Genomic DNA, 19,051 nt, shown 5'->3' on the forward strand with positions numbered 1-19,051 from the left:
GGGGAAAATACAAACAGAGGGAAGATAGCACGGAGAGCAATAAAGAATTAGTAATCATAACCTTGAACGTGAATGGGATGAACTCTCCCTTAAAAAGTAAGCAAATAGCAGAGTGAATTAAAAACCGGAAACCTACAATATGCTGCTTACAAGAAACTCATTTGAAGCAGAGAGATACATATAGAGTAAAGGTAAAAGCTTGGAGCAAAATATATTTTGCTTCAGCTGAAGTAAAAAAAAGCAGTGGTAGCAATCCTTATGTCAGACAAAGCAGCAGCTAAAATAGATAGTGTTAAAAGAGATAAGGAAGGAAACTTTATCCTCCTAAAAGGTACTGTAGATAATAAAATCATTTCAATATTGAACATATATGCACCCAGTGGAACAGCATCCACATTCTTAGAGGAGAAGCTGAAAGAACTACAGAAAGACATAGACAGCAAAACTCTACTAGTGGGAGACCTCAACCTCCTGCTATCAGATCTAGATAAATCGAAGCATAAAATAAACAAGAAAGAAGTTAAGGAGCTAAATAGATTGTTAAAAAAAATTAGATATGATAGACTTATGGAGGAAACTGAATGGAGTAGAAAGGAATATACCTTTTTCTCTGCAGTACATGGAACTTATACAAAAATTGACCATGTACTAGGACATAGAAACCTAATGATCAACTGCAGAAAGGCAGAAATAGTGAATACATCTTTCTCCGATCACAATGCAATAAAAGTCATATGCAATACTGGGCCAAAGAGATATAGACCCAGAACAAATTGGAAACTGAATAACCTCATTTTAAAAAATGAGTGGACCAAAAAACAAATTATAGAAAGTATTAACCATTTTATCCTAGATATGATAATAATGAAACAACATACCAAAACCTATGGTATTCATTCAAAGCAACTCTCAGGGGATATAATATAGCTCTAAATGCTTACATGAATAAATTGGAGAAAAAGTAAATGAATGAACTAAATATGCAACTAAAAAAATTAGAGAAAGACCAAATCAAAAATCCCCAATTAAGTACCAAATTAGAAATTCTAATACTTAAAGGAGAAATTAAGAAAATTGAAAGCAAAAAAAACTATTGAATTAATAAATAAAACCAAAAGTTGATATTATGAAAAAACCAATAAAATTGATAAACCTCTGGTCAATTTTGTTAAAAAAAAGAAAGAAGAAAACCAAATTGCTAGTATCATAAATGAAAAAGGTGAGCTCACCACCAATGAGGAGGAAATTAAAGTAATAATTTGAAATTATTTTGCCCAACTCTATGCCAATAAATTTGATAATCTAAGTGAAATGGATGAATATTTACAAAAATATTAATTGCCCAAGTAAAATGAAGATGAGATTAAATACTTAAATAACCCTATCTCAGGAAAAGAAATTCAACAAGCTATTATTGAACTCCCTAAAAAAAATCTCCAGGGCCTGATGGCTTCACAAGTGAATTCTATCAAACATTTAAGGAACAATTGGTTCCCATCTTATATAAGCTCTTTGGAAAAATGGGGAAAGACAGAACTCTCCCTAACTCTTTCTATGAAACCAATATGGTACTCTTTCATAAACCAGGAAGAGTTAAAACAGAAAGAAAATGATAGACCTATTTCCCTGATGGATATAGATGCAAAATCCTAAATAAAATGTTAGCAAAATAATTACAACAAGTCATCACTAGGATAATACATTATGATCAAGTAGGATTTATTCCAGGAATGCAAGGTTGGTTCAATATTAGGAAAACTGTTAGTATACTCAAGTATATCAACTACAAACCTATCAGAAACCATATGTTCATATCAAAACATAATTGAAAAAGCTTTTGATAAAATACAGCATCCATTCCTATTAAAAACACTAAAAAGTGTAGGAATAAATGGACTGTTCCTTAAAATAATTAGCAGTATCTATTTGAAACCATCAACAAGCATTATATTCAATGGGGAGAGGCTAGAGGCATTCCCAATAAGATCAGGGGTGAAACAAGGGTGCCCATTATCACCACTACTATTCAAAATTGTATTAGAAATGTTAACATCAGCAATTAGAGAAGAAAAAGAAATTGAAGGAATTAGAATTGGTAAGTAAGAGACAAAACTCTCACTCTTTGCAGATGACATGATGGTCTACCTAGAGAATCCCAAGTAATCATCCAAAAAACTACTGGAAACAATTAGCAATTTTAGCAATGTTGCAGGTTATAAAATAAACCTTCATAAATCCTCAACTTTTCTATATATGTCTAGCAAAAAACAGCACGAAGAGCTAGAAAGAAAAATCCCATTCAAAGTAACCTTAGACAATATAAAATATTCACAACCTTTTGAAAACAATTGTAAAACACTTCTCACACAAATTAAATCAGTTTTAAATAACTGAGCAAATATCAACTGCCCATGGATAGGTAGAGCTAATAAAATAAAAATGACAATTCTACCAAAACTAAACTATCTGTTTAGTGCCCTACCAATCAATTTTCCAAAGAATTACTTTAACAAGTTAGAAAAAAATTGTAAGTAAATTCATATGGAGAAATAAAAAGTCAAGAATTGCCAGGAGCTTAATTAAAAAAAGTGCAAAAGAAGGTGGCTTAGCCCTACCTGATTTAAGTTATATTATAAAGCATGAGTCATCAAAACTGTTTGGTACTGGATAAGAAATAGCGTGGTGGACCAGTGCAATAGACTAGGTGCAAAAGCAGAATACGATTATAGTAATCTGCTCTTTGATAAACCCAAAGAGTCCAGCCATTGGGATAAAAACTCCCTCTTTGATAAAAATTGCTGAGATAATTGGAAGTTAGTATGGAAGAAACTTAGATTAGACCAACTCCTCCCACCCTTTAGCAAGATAACATCCAAATGATTACAGGACATAGACATAAAAAACAATACTATAAGCAAATTAGAAGATCAAGGACTAGTCTACCTGTCAGATCTATGGAAAAGGGAGCAGTTTAGAACTAAGGAAGAGTTGAAGAACATCACCAGTTAGATGATTTTGATTACATCAAATTAAAAAGCTTTTACACAGATAAAACCAATATAACCAAGATCAAAAGAAATGTAGTAAATTGGGAAACAATATTTACAACTAATGATTCTGACAAAGGACTCATTTCTAAAATATACAGAGAACTGTGTCAAATTTTTAAAACAAAAAGCCATTCCCCAATTGACAAATGGTCAAAAGATATGCAAAGGCAATTTACAGATGAGGAGATCAAAGCAATCCATAGCCATATGAAAAAAATGCTCTAAATCATTAATCATTAGAGAAATGCAAATTAAAGCTTCTCTGAGGTACCACCTCACACCTCTCAGATTGGCCAATATGACCAGGAAGGATAATGATCATTTTTGGAAGGGTTATGGGAAATCTGGGACACTACTACGCTGTTGTTGTAGCTGTGAACTCATCCAACCCTTCTGGAGAGCTATTTGGAACTATGCCCAAACGGCAACAAAAATGTGCATACCCTTTGACCCAGCAATACCACTACTGGGTCTATACCCTGAAGAGATGATGAAAAAAGGTAAAAAACATTACTTGTACAAAAATATTTATAGCAGCCCTGTTTGTGGTGGCAAAGAATTGGAAATCAAGTAAATGTCCTTCAATTGAGGAATGGCTTAGAAAACTGTGGTATATGTATGTCATGTAACACCATTGCTCTATTAGAAACCAGGAGGGATGGGAATTCAGGGAAGCCTGGAGTGATTTGCATGAACTGATGCTGAGTGAGATGAGCAGAACCAGAAAAACACTGTACATCCTAACAGCAACTTGGGAGTGATGTTCAACCTTGAAGGACTTGCTCATTCCATCAGTGTAACAATCGAGAACAATATTGGGCTGTCTGCAAAGGAGACTGCCATCTGTAATCCACATAAGGAGCTGTGGAATTTGAACAAAGTGCAGGGACTATTGCCTTTAATTTAGAAAAAAAAAAAAACAGATATCTGATTGTCTGATCTTGTTACCTCTGAGACTTCTCTTCTTTAAGTATATGATTTCTCTCTCATCACACCAAATTTGGATCAAGTTACAACATGGAAACAAAGTAAAGCCTGACAGAGTGCTTTCTGTGGGGGGTGGGGTGGGGGGAGGGAAGCAAGATTGGGGGGGGAATTGTAAAACTCAAATAATATCTTTAATAAAAATAAATTTAAAAAATATTTTATCACTCCTTTTTTTCAAGTTGCTGATTCCTTCTTCATTATATTCTTTCATCATTAATTTATTTTCTCAGTTTTTCCTCTGCTTCTCATTTTATTTTTATAATACTTTTTTTGAGTTCTTCCAGGAATTGCTGTTAGTCCCTAGACTGATATGTTTCTTTGAGGATTTTCATGCAGGTTTTTTTACTTTATTGTCTTCTGGTGTGTTTTAATTTTCTCTTGTCACCATAATAATTTTCTATGATTAGGTTCTTTTTCATTGTTTGTTTTCTATTCAGTTTCTTGGATTTTAGTTTCTCTTAAAGCTAAGTGTCATGCCTGTAGTGCTTAGGGTCCTGTCTCAAGTTTTGGTTTTATTTTGAATTTTTTGATGTGTGTGTATGTGTGTGTGTGTGTGTGTGTGTGTGTTGCTATTTTTAGTGCTAGTTCTGTGGATTCTGTAAATTTTCTGTTCTTCCAAGGTTCTAAGATATAATGGAAGACAAGTTCATTGCTCTCCTGGCCTACACTCTGTGAGCAACGGTACTTTACTATCTTGAAACTGTACTTAGAATGACTTTTTAGCTACAAACTCTCAAGTGCTAGTCTTCCTTCTTGCCCTGGGATCACAAAGCTATTCTATATTGGGAATGCAATAGAGTGCTATACCTAGTGCCAGCAAAAAAAGTTTTTTCTACGATCTCCTGAGAAGTTGGTCAGATCCCCTTACTTTTCTTTGACTGAGAATTCCAGGAGGCCCCTACTACAAATTCAATTACCCCATAACCTGTAGCTGACTTGCCAGGGAAGAAAATATATTGGGTTGTGTTCTACTCTAACTCTGATGACTGAGAACTTTTCTGTTGACATTCTAAGTTGTCATATTTCTTCTCATTTAAAAAAAGAAAATACAGTAGAGGCAATGAACAACCAAGAGTCTATAATGAAAAAGAAAGACACATTGGTACTTTAGGGAGAAATTAATCAGAAAAAAGCAAGTAAGCAAATGTTAATACTAACATATAATTTCTAATATATATTCAAAATTGCTCTTTTCTATTCATATACTTCCAATTTAAAAGAAAACCAAAAAGTCATTTATGATATAATAGAAAAAGTCTTTCTTTTTCTGATTGATAGTTCTATCACTAGTTTTCAAAGCCTGACTATTGTATTACTTTTCAATCATTTCTCTTTTTCCAGAAAAAACTGTAATAACTTCTTTTACTTATTTTATTTTATTTACCCCATGGTTACATGCAAAAGGAAGTTTTGAATTCAATTTTGAAAACTTGAGGTTTGAATTCTCTCTCTTTCTCCCACCTTCTTCCTCCTTATTGATAAAACAAGTTCTTTGATATAGATTAAAATTGTGTAATCATTAACAATGTTACCACAATAGTCATGTTATAAAAATAAACATAATCCTGTCCCCATAAAAGAATAATCTCAAAAAATATGTTTACATCTATATTCAGACAGTATTAGCTCTGTCTTTGGAATAGATAGTATTCTTTGTCATAAGTCTTTCAGAGTTCTCTTGGGTCACAGCAATGATGAGAAAAGGCAATTGCTATTATATATATATATATATATATATGTATATACATACATATATATAAGCATTACATACATATGCATATGTGTATTGCATTTCCTATTGCTTCTGCTCATGTAAGTTTTATAGAATGCTGCTCATTATATTTCATCACAAAATAGCTTTTCATCTTAATTACATACCACAGTTTGCTTAATCACTCCCTAACTAATGGGCATCCCCTCAACTTGATCTCCAGGTTCTTGACAACAAAAAAGAGTTGCTATAAATATCCTTATACATATAAATTCCTTTTCTTTCTATATTTCCTCTCTTCTGCAGGGGACTAGCAGTGGCAATGCTAGTTCTGAATTGCTCTATGAAATTGTTGAATATCCTCCAATAGTGTATTGATGTTTCATTTTCCCTATAGCTTTTCCAACATTTCTAATTTTCTCTTCTGTCCTAACAGTCAATCCAAAAGATATAAGGTAGCACTTTAGAATTGTTCCAAACTCCATTTCTCTCAACACTATTGTTAGGACATTAAAAAATGATTTAAATAGATGCCATTGATAACTGTTCCTATCTTTTGATCATTTATCAATTGGGGAATTCTCTTATTTTTTATAAAGTTGACACAGTTCTCTGTGTTTAAGTAATGAGCTCTTTTTTCTACATTTTCCCTCACAGTTACACTTGCTCACTGTATTTTGCTCCATCCTATTCCCCCACCCCCATTTATTCTATTCTGTCTCTCCTTTCATCCAGCATGTCCTCATAAGTGTTTTGCATGTGACTACTCCCTCCCACAATCTTCCTGTCCTTCTCTCAGCTGCTTCCCATCCCTTTTCTCCCATGTCTTTTCTCTCCTACTTTCCAGGGTAAGACAGATTTCTATAACTAACTGAATGTGTATGTTAATTCCTCTATAAGCGCATTCTATGAAAGTAAAGTTCACTCATTCCCCTTCACATCCCTCCTCTTCCACTCTACTGCGAAAGCTTTTTCTTATCTCTAGGTGAGATAATTTTCTCCATTTTGCCTCTCCCTTTCTCTTTCTCCCAGTACATTCTACCCATCAACTCCATATATATATATATATATATATATATATATATATATATATATATGTATATACTCCTTCTAACTGCCCTAATAAATGAGAAAGTTCATATGAATTATCAATGTCATCTTCCCATGCAGGAAGTTGTTGTTCCTCATGAGTTCCCTTTCATGTTTACCTTTCTATGCTTCACTGAAGTCTCATATATGAAGATCAAATTTTCTGTTCATCTCAGGTCATTTCATCAGGAAAGTCTGAAAATTTGCTATGTCATTGAATAGCCATCATTTTCCCTGAAAGGGTATGTTCAGTTTCCCTGGAGAGTTGATTCTTGGTTGCAATCCATGTCTCATTTGAATTTTAGATAAGGCAAAAAATGGTTAGACTCACTTCCATGTGGATTGAAATGGAATGAAACTTGCCATCAAAAACTGAAAAATATTTCCCAGATATAAAAGCTGTTTTGCTGTCACAGGGACTGAGGCAGGGAAAGCAGATCCGTCTTGTATCCCTGCTGCTGTCATTACCTTCCATATTTCCTACCCTGAGGAAGATGCTTAACTGCCCTGTCCTAAATAAAATTCTGATTATCCAAGATTACTTTTCCAAATCATCTCAGTGATTTGCCAAATGAGTTGCCAATTCCTGTTAGTCCTACTTTTTAAATATCTATTAATCTCTAATACACACACACATATGTGTGTGTGTGTGTGTGTATTTATGTATAAAATACCTCTTTTCTCCTCTGGTACAGACCCCTCTGAGTCCTCCTCATCTCATGCCTGCACTATTTTAATATATCACCTTCCCTCTCCCCCTTAAGCAAGCAAATAAAAATATCCAGTATCACCCTATCACCTGCAGGATTCTTTGATAAAATTCTCCATTTGAGATTTAGGCCCTCCATAAACCATCCCCTTCCTGCCTTTTCAGGCTTCTTATACGTATTCTCATTCGGGATCCAATTTCATGGAACTCCTTGATGTTTCTTTCATCCCATCTCCAAATCCAGGTATTTTCATTGACTAAACCCCAGATCTGAAACATTCCCTCCCAACCTCTGCCTCCTGACATGCTTGAATCTGCTAAAGTTCCACTATTTGTCTTAAATTTTCCCCTGTCTTCTGCTAGCTTCATGATCTCCTGAAGTTATCTGTATTTGACATGTTTGTTCATAGTTGTTTACATAATGTCTCCCCATAAAACTATTAGCTCCCTGAAAACTGAGACTGATTTTTTGTTTGCCTTTCTTTGTATTTTCATCACAGCATAACAACTGGTGAATAGTATTAAATTAATGAATTCTTGATGAAAACTTGAAAATGTCCTTTAGCCAAATCAGAATATTATAAATGATATCCTTAATGATTTTCAAGTATTAAAGAGAGACATTTTTAAAACGTTCTTTAAAAAAAACTTTTTGTTAGGATAATTATATACAAAGAATAATGATGATTCTCTCAATTTATGGTGATTTAGTACCTTTTTTGGTCTCCCTAACATAAATGATACATTGTCTTTCATTATTAACCAAGAAAAATAGGGATTGATTAAAGAGATTTAACAATTTGTTAATATTAAAATTTATTTTCTCCAAATGACTTAAAATTATAAAATTATTTTAAAATTCGAATTCTTTGACCTTGCTTTTTACATTTTTTCTTTTATTTTTTGCAGGTTGCATGCAAAAACAAGTTTTAACATTATATTTTAAACTCTTGAGTTCCAAATTCACTCCTTTCCTCCCACCCCAATCCCACTCATTGAGAAAACAAGTAATTTGATATAGGTTAAAAATGTGTAGTGAAGAAAAAACTTTATCACAATATTCATGTTGTAGAAGTAAACATAATGCACTCCCCTGCTAAAACAAACACCTCAAAATATAAAGTTAAAAAAAAGTATACTTCAATCTGATTTCAGAGACCATTCTTTCTCTCTTTGGGGTGGATAGTATTCTTCATCAAAAGTACTTCAGATTTCTCTTGGGTGACAGCATTGCTGAGTAAAGTTAAGGCATTCACAACTGATCATCCAGCAATATTGCTGTTACATTTTATACAGTATATTTCACTTCCCCTTGCCTCTGTTTATGCAAGATTTTTTTTTAACTGAGGACATCCTTATAATAATTTTTATAACAGAATAGAATTTTATCTAACTCACACCACAGTTTAGTCAACCATTTATCAAATGATGGATATTCCCTCAATTTCCAGTTCCTTGATTCTGGAAAAGAGCTTTTATAAATATTCTTAGAAAGAAAGACAGACAAACCGACAAATATAGATAGATAAATAGATAGTTATAGAGACAGACAGATTTATAGGTTCTTTTCCTTCCTGTTTTTAATTTCTTCTGGAATATGGATTTGTTAGTCACATGGATAGGTTGAAGGGTATGCATGGTTTTAAAGGCCTTTGGGTATAGTTCCTAATTGTTCTACATAATTGTTGAATCCTTTCACAAGTCCTCCAAAAATGCAGTAATGTCTTATTTTTTCTATCTCTCTTACAACATCTGTCATTTTTCTCCCTCTGTCTTATAGACCAATTCAATAACTGTTCATATATTTTGATCATTAATCAATTAGGGAATGGTTCTTATTTTTATTAATTTGAATCAGTTGTCTGTGTTTGAGAAATAATGTTTTTCAATATTTTCCCCAAATTTGTTATTTCTAACTATATTTCCTTCATCTTATTCCCCTCCACCCAATTTATTCTATTATTTATCTCTCTTTTCATCGATTTCCTCCTCAAAAGTGATTTGCTTCTGACTACTGCCTCCCACAATCTTCCCTCCCTTCAATCACCTGCCACCTTTCTCCCATCCCTTTTGTCTCCTAGTTTCCTCTAGGGTAACAGATTTTTACAACCAATTAAGTGTATATGTTATTCCCTTTTTTGAGCCACTTTAAAAAAGACTAAGTTTTTTTCTCTTCTACTCCACTACAAAAGTTTTTTCTTGATATATATATATATCAAGAAAAAACTTTTGTTATATATATATATTTATATATATATACATATTTATATATATATACATATATATATATATATATATATATGTAACTTACCCCATTGTACTTCCCCTTTGACTTTCTACCAGTACATTTCTTTTGCCTTCACTATACTGACTCTATTTTTTAAATGTATTATACCTTCAAATCCAACTCTCACCTGTGAGAGGACTTCCATGAGGAAATACAAGCAGTTCAACATGATTAAATCCCCTCAATTTGCCTTTCCTGTTTACCCTCTCTTTGCTTCACCTGAAGCATACTTGATGATCAAACTTTCTGGTCAGTTCTAGTCATTTCATTGGGAAAGTTTGAAAGTCTTCTATTTCATTGATTACCCATCTTTATCCATGATAGAATATGTTGTATTTTAATGGGTAGTTGATTCTTGGTTGTAATTCCAGTGCCTTTGCCTTCCAGAATATGATGTTTTAATTCCTGGGAACTCTTAAGGTAGAAGTTGCAAAATCTTGTGTTATCCTGACTATGACTGCACCATACTTGAATTCTCTTTGACCTGGAACTCTAAAATTTGGATATAACATTACTGGATCTCATTCAGGAAGCAATCAGTGGATTCTTTCAATTTCTATTTTTATCCTCTACTTCTAGAATATCAGTTTTCCTTGATAATTTCTTGAAAATGATGATGATGTCTAGGCTCTTTCTGTTACCATGACCTTCAGGTAGTCCAATAATTTTTAATTTCCCTCCTCAATCTGTTTTCTAAATCAGTTGTTTTTTTCCAATAAGATATTTCATATTTTCTTCTACTTTTTATTTTCTTATTTTTTGATTTCTCATGGTCATCAGCTTCCCTTTGCTCCATTCTATCCTTTAAGCAATTATTTTCTCCAGTAAGTTTTTGTAACTTCTTTTCCATTTACCCAATTCTGTTTTGTAAGACATTCTTCTCCACATTGACTTTTTGGGGTTATTTTTCCATTTTATCCAGTCTGTTTTTAAGATGTTTGTGTTATATCCTTCACCATGCTGCCTACTCAGTTTTAATGATTTTTCTACCTCCCTTTTATTCCTCTTCCCAATTTTTCTTCTACCTCCCTTACTTGGTTTTCAAAATCTTTTTTGAGTTCTTTAAATCAGTCCAATTCCTATTTTTCTCAGAGGCTTTGGATGTAGAAGTTTTTCTTTGTTATCTTCTTCTGTGTGTGTTTTTTGATTTTCCCTATTAGTGAAGTAACTGTTTATTTTCAGATATTTTTCTTCTGGTGTTTGCTCATTACTAAACCTATGAATTCATTTTATCTCTATTTTCAGAGGACATTCTATTCCAAACTTTTGAGGGTTTTTGCAGCTGTTTTCAGAGATTCTTCTAGAGATCTGCAAATTTTCAATTCTTCCAAGGTCTTATGATCTAAGAAGAGATTATGAGTGCTCTCTTGACTTGTGCTGTGATCTGTGGGTGATCACCAGCACACTTTTTTAAACTTAAACTTTGGGGAGGGTCTAATGCTCCATTACTGCTACAATCTCTATTGTCTTACTTCTCTTCTTCCTTGACCTGAGGCCCCAGACTGTGACCCAGATCTGAGTAGGGGCAAAATAACAGAGTCCTGATTCAGGGATAGCAAAAAGACTCCTAAAATTTCCTTTTGACCCCCTTACCTTTGGTAAACTGAGATCCTAGAAGCAACTACCTCTGCTGAGTAGCTACTGAGTACTGCTTCAGGTCTGAATGTATCTGGTATATGCTGCTGAGGCCTACATTAGACTGGGCTCTATTCTCATCTTGAAGCAGCAGAGTTTTCCTGCTGACCTTTGAAGTTGAAACCAACATTACTGCCATTGATCCAGTGTCTGGGCTGGGGTCAGTTCTTTCTAGCAAAGACACATTTCTCTGCATTTTTCTCTCCCTCTGGTGCAGTAGACACTTCCTGCTTATCTTCCAAGTTGTTTTGTGTGGGAAAATTATTTCAACACTCTTTGTGAGTCCTATAACTCTAGAATTTTTTTGAGTCATTATTTAAATGTATTTGGAGTGGTTTTTGGGTGAGCTCAGGTGAGTCCCTTGCTTTACTCTGCCATCTTGGCTCCACCTCTGGCCTCACTTTTAAAGAATAATTTTATATTCAGAAGTTTCTCATAAGTATTATGAATATGAATGGAGAAATAGAAATGCCTTTCAGCTCCTCTGTTTTGAAGAGAGGATCATATACACAGTTGTATATTTGTTATTGTTGAGTTATTTCAGATGTGTTTGACTATTCATGAGGGCATTTGGCTTTATCTTGACAAAGACTCTGGAGTGGTTTATCATTTCCTCCTCTAACTGATTTTACAGATGAAGTAAAACAAATTGGATTGAGTTACTTGTCCAGAGTCTAAGAGAGAATAAGGCTTTGCATATGTCTGTTCCCTTATATCCAATTCATGTCCAAGTCATTCCCCTGTGATATCACTGAGCATCTTTGAGAACAAAGGATGAACAACTGCAAAACAAAAACAAAAAAATAAGAGTCTCACAGCTAGTAGTGTCTGAGGCTGAATTTAAACTTGGGAAATGAGTCTTCATTCTGGATTTGGCACATCTGGAGTATATGGGGAAAACATGCAAATTTTAGAATAATGATGTGAAATTTATTACTTTTTAAAAATAAACTTCCCTATTATTCACCCTATCAAATAATAAAATTCTGGTCAGATAGAGTCCCTCAGTTCAGTTAATCCCATTGAATGTGAATGTGAATGTGAAGAGTATACTATAAACTGAATTCTTCTTTTCTTCCTCCCTCCCTCCCTCCCTCGTTCCCTTCCTTCCTTCCTTCCTTCCTTTCTTTCTCTTTACTTATTTATGATTATAGCTATATTCAATACTGGATGCACTTTCTTTCTGATTCAATGACAAAAAGTAGTTTCTAAAACAAAAATCAGATTCTTCATTTTTTTTAGAACCAATAATATGATGCTTATTTCAAAAACATCGGGAATTTTCCAGAAAATTTCCCCATTTCCTGTTTAAATGGATCTTGAAAAAGAATCAAAGTGGAGCAAAAAGATTGGCCAAGAGTATAATACAAGCAAAAGTGTTTTAGACAAGCTACTATTTATTTTTGGTTCTATTTTTTTTCATAAAGCACCCTCTCCCTAAAAGTTTCAAATTATTTGAAGAAATAAGATTTATCTTTTAAATCTTCAGTTTTCTTTTCAAAATTTAAGTTTTTATTTAACAAAAGTTATTTTTCTCTTTCTCACTGCCTATTGAGAAAAATAAGACTATAAATTAAACATTCATTATTCTAAAGAGAAAAACACAGCAAATCACAAAAGGAAATCCTGGATTCTAGTTTTCTATCTCTACTGACATATCTCTTAATGTGGGCATTTTAGAAATACTCACTGTTTACCTTTAATCATCTTTATTAGTCATTCTGTGTATTGAAGAAGGAAGTAAAATGGAAATGGAAAGTCTCATATAGTAAAACTGAGTCGATGAATATGCTACTCAAATGATTATTTCTATCAACTATGATGAAAGAGATATCAAAATAAAATGAGACAGACAAGAAAGTGGTCAGTCATGTATTAAGACTGAGATTAAATAAATGTATACTTCGAATGTATGTTTATATGTTCAAATATTAAAAGAACCAGAAGAAGGCCTTAACAAGTTTGGTATGTTTTCTTGAGTATAGCAAGAGAAAACTCCCTGGTCACTGTGAAACACCCCCTTGCTTTTAGAAGTGGAAGAGACCTTAGATTTAAAGGCTTACATTTCAAACTTTGAAGTTAGATTACCCAACACCGTCTCCTCACAGAAATGGAAACGGGAACAGAAGGCCACAGGATTACAGTAAGAAAGGTGGAAAAAAAGTCATTATCTTTATCAAATGTTGAAACTGAAGTTCAATGATAAATCAAGGTTGGGGCTGGGAGATAACCCTTATTTTAATTTAAGGAAGAAATTTGCTATGTGACAAATAGATTACCCTAAATGGGTAGCACGTAACTGAACCAAAGTCCATTAGAACTAAGGTTTCTTACTGGATCCATTTAGGCAATCTAGAAGATGGACACATTCCCCTCTTGCTCACCTTTCTAGGAGAATACTTGCTCTTTCTACCACACAGGGTGTGGTATGTAGGGGTGTGTGGGATATTCAAAGAGGATTAGCTCCTTTGGTGTGAGGGCTTGCTGAGCTCTCTTCAGGGCTATTAATACTCCTTTGATCTGTCACCTAACTCTTACTTGTGGCTCCAAGAAAGTGTAGCATGCATAGTGACCACACTCCAGTAAACCATTACAACAAACAGGCTAATCCAGTTTGAAGGCAAACTTATAGGCCTTAAACCCATTGGTGAGTTAAGAGGATGTTTATTCTCAAGTTTGTGAAGAGTTCCCATAGCATAATGGGCAGGTGGGAACAATTTGTGCCAGTGTTCATGAAGGCAGCTGAAGCAGATATGGAGGAAGGTTTAGAGTCAAGTCAGACATTTAAGCATGCATTACAACCCAGGCTATCCCTAGTCTTCCTGACTTTTGTCCTGCCACCGGACTTGGATGACTCTGGAAGAGAGAATGATTCTGATAACAGTGCCATTCTGCTTCACTTAAATCTAATTTGTGTCACCCTTGTTATCATTGGTCTCATTTTTTAAAAAAAGGAAAACAATGGGAATACCCAGATAAGAACAATATAGGATGAGAAAACATGGAAAAGTTATGATCCATGTCAGAGTAATATGCATCTACATTAATGAAGGTATAAATTCAAGACAATATGAATTTTCTTTGTGTTTGTATTTGCCTCTCCCTCTCTCTCCCTCTCTCTCTCTCTCTCTCTCTCTCTCTCTCTCTCTCATTGACCATATAGAATACTGAAAGATTAAAAAAATCCTGAAATGAGCAGTTTTGAATCAGTAAACATAGCACATGATCTTTAAAATAATTTTAAAAATGGCTGATGGACAGTATATAGGCAGCTAGGTGGCAGAGTACACAGAGTGTAGTTACATACTTATGCAGAATGTTTTCCTCAGGATCTGTAAAATGAGCTGGAGAAATACATGGCAAACCACTCCAATATCTTTGCCAAGAAAACCTCAAAGTGGGACATTAAGAGTTAGTTATGACTGAATTGACTGAACCACAAAGCAACAATGGACTTTATATGTGTATGATTTATCAATATGCAACTGTGTTTACTCAACATTATGCCTGATGTGTCCTAGGAATTCTTAGGGGAAAAAAATTGGCTCTCTGAAAACAAGATACACTGGTGCCAAAATTAAATAGTAGATATTTGCTTTGCAGAATTATAAACTCAACTTGTCTTTTAATGATAACATGCTTGTTGTTTAGCATCTATGGTATTGTTTGGGCATCTTAGATTTTCTCTCCCCCTAATCCAGTCAATAAAAAATATGAAGTAGTACAGGGACTTAATCAGTCTATTGGATAAAAATTCATTTGGAAGATGGATCATGTCTGTCATTTCTTTCCTTCTCATACCACACACAAACTCCCTTTCACATACATCTTTGCTGTTTTTCTTCAAAGATCTTTTTCTCAGAAACAAAACAAAACAGGTGGCAATGATAAATTAAATGTACTAAATTCACATCATCTGCGATGGATTGAAAATAATGAAAATTTTGTCAGAATTATCACATCGCTTTGACTTTTCATTCTTTGATTTCTATTGCTGAAAGGATGCCAAATTGATTGTTAAAGATTCATTCATTAGACAACCTTGTTCCATTTTCTTACCAAAGTGTACCAATAAAAACAGTTAAGATTTTTTATATTCAAATTTTAATCACTGTGCTTAATTACATGCAATTCTGTTTTTTAGGAGCTATTTCTTTCTTTCTTCTTTTCTTTTGTTTTACAAGGCAATGGGTTTCAGTGACTTGGCCAAGGCCACGGCTAGGTAATTATTAAGTGTCTGAGGCCTGATTTGAACTCAGATCCTCCTGACTCCAGGGCCAGTGCTCTATCCATTGTACAACCTAGCCCCTGTGAGCCATCTGTTAATGATCTAAGTCTTTGATTTACATACATACCATTGGATTAGTGGGAAGATCCTGTTGATAATTTTGCCAAATTGGATCATCTGTCTTCCATCCTGTATGAAGAAAAGCTAAAAAAAGTTTAAATCAATGAGTTGTAGAAAAGTAGTTTAAAATGAGAACAGTAAAAACAAAAAAAATAATTAATGGAGAAAAGTCAGTTTCTAGAAAAAATTTAAAATGCAGGATGTTAATTTGTGGCTTATTTTTATAAAGTTATTTAAAGCATATTAGAAAATGTCTCCTTTAAGTTGAAGAAAACTGTTCCATTCTTTTTACAAATTAATTCCATATCAGTTAGCTAATATTTGATATTTCATAATCTCAGAATAAACTCACTATCTGAGAGATGTTTTTGGTCCAGAGGCATTATTTCATCCTTGTAGGGTAACTCCCATCACTGAAGTAGATAAGCAATGAATTTGTAATTTATGGTCATAGAAGATTCCCTGGAGGCAATTAGAGGTTAAGTGACTTAACCAGGGTCACCCATATATAATGTATCAGTGACAATGATTGAATCCAGGATTCCCGACTTCAATAATAACTATTTTGATTAATAATATGAACATATAAAATACTTCTAAGATAGATAGTATGTTTCTTAAAATGATAATTTTAGTATAGTGGAAAGAACACAAAATTTATATCCAGAGGTTTGGGTTCACATCCTAAATCTATTTTCTGGGCAGTTAGGTGATACAATGAATTGAGTGTCAGATGAAAGTGAGGAAGACTTATTTTCCTGAGTTCAAATCCGATCACAGATACTTACCAGCTGTGTGACTCCGGACAAGTTATTTAACCCTCTTTGCCTCAGTTTCCTCATTTGTAAAATGAATTGGAAAAAAATAAAAGCCATTCCAGTATCTTTGCCAAGAAATTCTCAAAAAGGGTCACAGAGTCAGTCAGACATGACTGGAAAATCATTGAATAACAAAAAATTTCTGGCTTCCTATGTGATCTTAGAAAAGTTTCCTGATCTGTAAAATTAAAGCTTTGCATTAAACAATTGGCAATGTCCTTCCTTTCCTATTTTTTTTTAATTCTAGGAACTTGGTGTTTTGACAGGTGTGGGTTTTTGCACTTTTTATTTATGAATGACTATTTTTCAAATCTAAACATTCAATTGGATAAAAACTTGAAGGCTTTTAAGTCTCAGGTAGTACACCCTTTTATTTTTCAGAAAAAAATAAAATCATACACCAAATAATTGATTTGTGCAAGGTTATTTGGGATCTAAGTAAGAACCAACATTTGAACTCAAATCTTTGAAATTCTATAAAAGAAGTGGTATTTATGGTGTGACTCCTCAACTGACAGTTTCCTCATTCTTTCAGTCCCTAATTCTCTGGCCCTTTCATTATTCCTTGATACCTTGATCCTTTCATTACTTGAGCCCCAATCATTTAAGAAATATCTGAAAGTAAAAATTTATTGGTAACATGAAACTTATAAATGTTTTCAACAAACAGAGATATGATGTTGGAAAGAGGTTATATAAGGTAATTCTTTTAGAAATACAATCATCTGTATATTTAAAATACACAAAATCACAGTGGTAGAAATATTATTCACTTCCCATCTTGGAACAAAGCTGCAATGACAATAGGCCAAAACTGGAGTCAGGCTAAGAAGCTGAGTCCAAGCTTTCTCTGATTCAAAAGATGTAAAGCACTCCATCTGTCTGTGTGGAAAAAAAAAATCTGGAAAGTGTTGATCAGAGGTTGTACTTGGGGCACTGACAGGCCTTGGAGTGGAGAGACCTTAATATGACCTTGGAGCCTTAGACTTGCCAAGCAGTAACATTGGAAGGGATAGCCAGATACTCATTTAGTCATGGTTCACTTGGATCTAACTTGATCTATTGTTTATATCAAAGTGAAGGAAAGGCAGGATGAATGCTCTAAAGTATAGCAGTTGAGAAAAATAAAAATTTTTTCTTTTCATATATATATCATAATGCACTTGAGTATTTAAAGTCTTACAGTAGGAGGCTCAGAAGCATGCAGAAGAACTATTTTTCTTTTTCTTTTATTTTTCTATTAAAGATTTTATTTGAGTTTTACAATTTTCCCCCAATCTTACATTCTCCCCCCCCACATGGAAAGCAATCTGTGAGTCTTTACATAGTTTCCATGTTGTACATTGATCCAAATTGAGTGTGATGAGAGAGAAATCATATCCTTAAGGAAGAAACAAAAAGTATATGAGATAACAAGATCAGACAATAAGATATTTGTGTTTTTTTTCCAAATTAAAGGGTATTCTCCATTGCAGACAGCCCAAAATTGCACTGATGGAATGAGCAAGTCCATCAAGGTTGATCATCGCCCCCATGTTGCTGTTAGGGTGTACAGTGTTTTTCTGATTCTGCTCATCTCACTCAGCATCAGTTCATGCAAATCCCTCCAGGCTTCCCTGAATTCCCATCCCTCCTGGTTTCTAATATAACAATAGTGTTCCATGACATACATATACCACAGTTTTCTAAGCCATTCCTCAATTGAAGGACATTTACTTGATTTCCAATACTTTGCCACCACAAACGGGGCTGCTATGAATATTTTTGTACAAGTGATGCTTTTACCCTTTTTCATCATCTCTTCGGGGTATAGACCCAGTAGTGGTATTGCTGGGTCAAAGGGTATGCTCATTTTTGTTGGCCTTTGGGCGCAGTTCCAAATTTCTCTCCAGAAAGTTTGGATGAGTTCACAGCTCCACCAACAGTGTAATAGTGTCCCAGATTTCCCACAACCCTTCCAACAATGATAATTATCCTTTCTGGTCATATTGGCCAGTCTGAGAGGTGTGAGGTGGTACCTCAGAGAAGATTTAATGTGCATTTTCTAATAATTAATGATTTAGAGCAATTTTTCATATGACTATGGTTTGCTTTGATCTCCTCATCTGTAAATTGCCTTTTCATAGTCTTTACCATTTGTCTATTGGGGAATGGATTTTTTTAAAAATATGACACAATTCTCTGTATATTTTAGAAATGAGTCTTTTGTCAAAATCATTAGTTGTAAAGATTGTTTCCCAATTTACTACATTTCTTTTGATCTTGGTTACAGTGTTTTTATCTGTGCAAAGGCTTTTTTAATTTAATGTCATAGAAATCATCTACTTGGTTTTTGCTGATGTTCTACATCTATTTTTCTGAAGAGCATCTAAGGAGAGTAGGATTAAGTTATCTGCAAAATTATTACAAGTGGGCTC

The sequence above is a fragment of the Macrotis lagotis genome, chromosome 5 (genome assembly GCF_037893015.1).
Source record: "Macrotis lagotis isolate mMagLag1 chromosome 5, bilby.v1.9.chrom.fasta, whole genome shotgun sequence".
Lineage (NCBI taxonomy): Eukaryota > Metazoa > Chordata > Mammalia > Peramelemorphia > Peramelidae > Macrotis > Macrotis lagotis.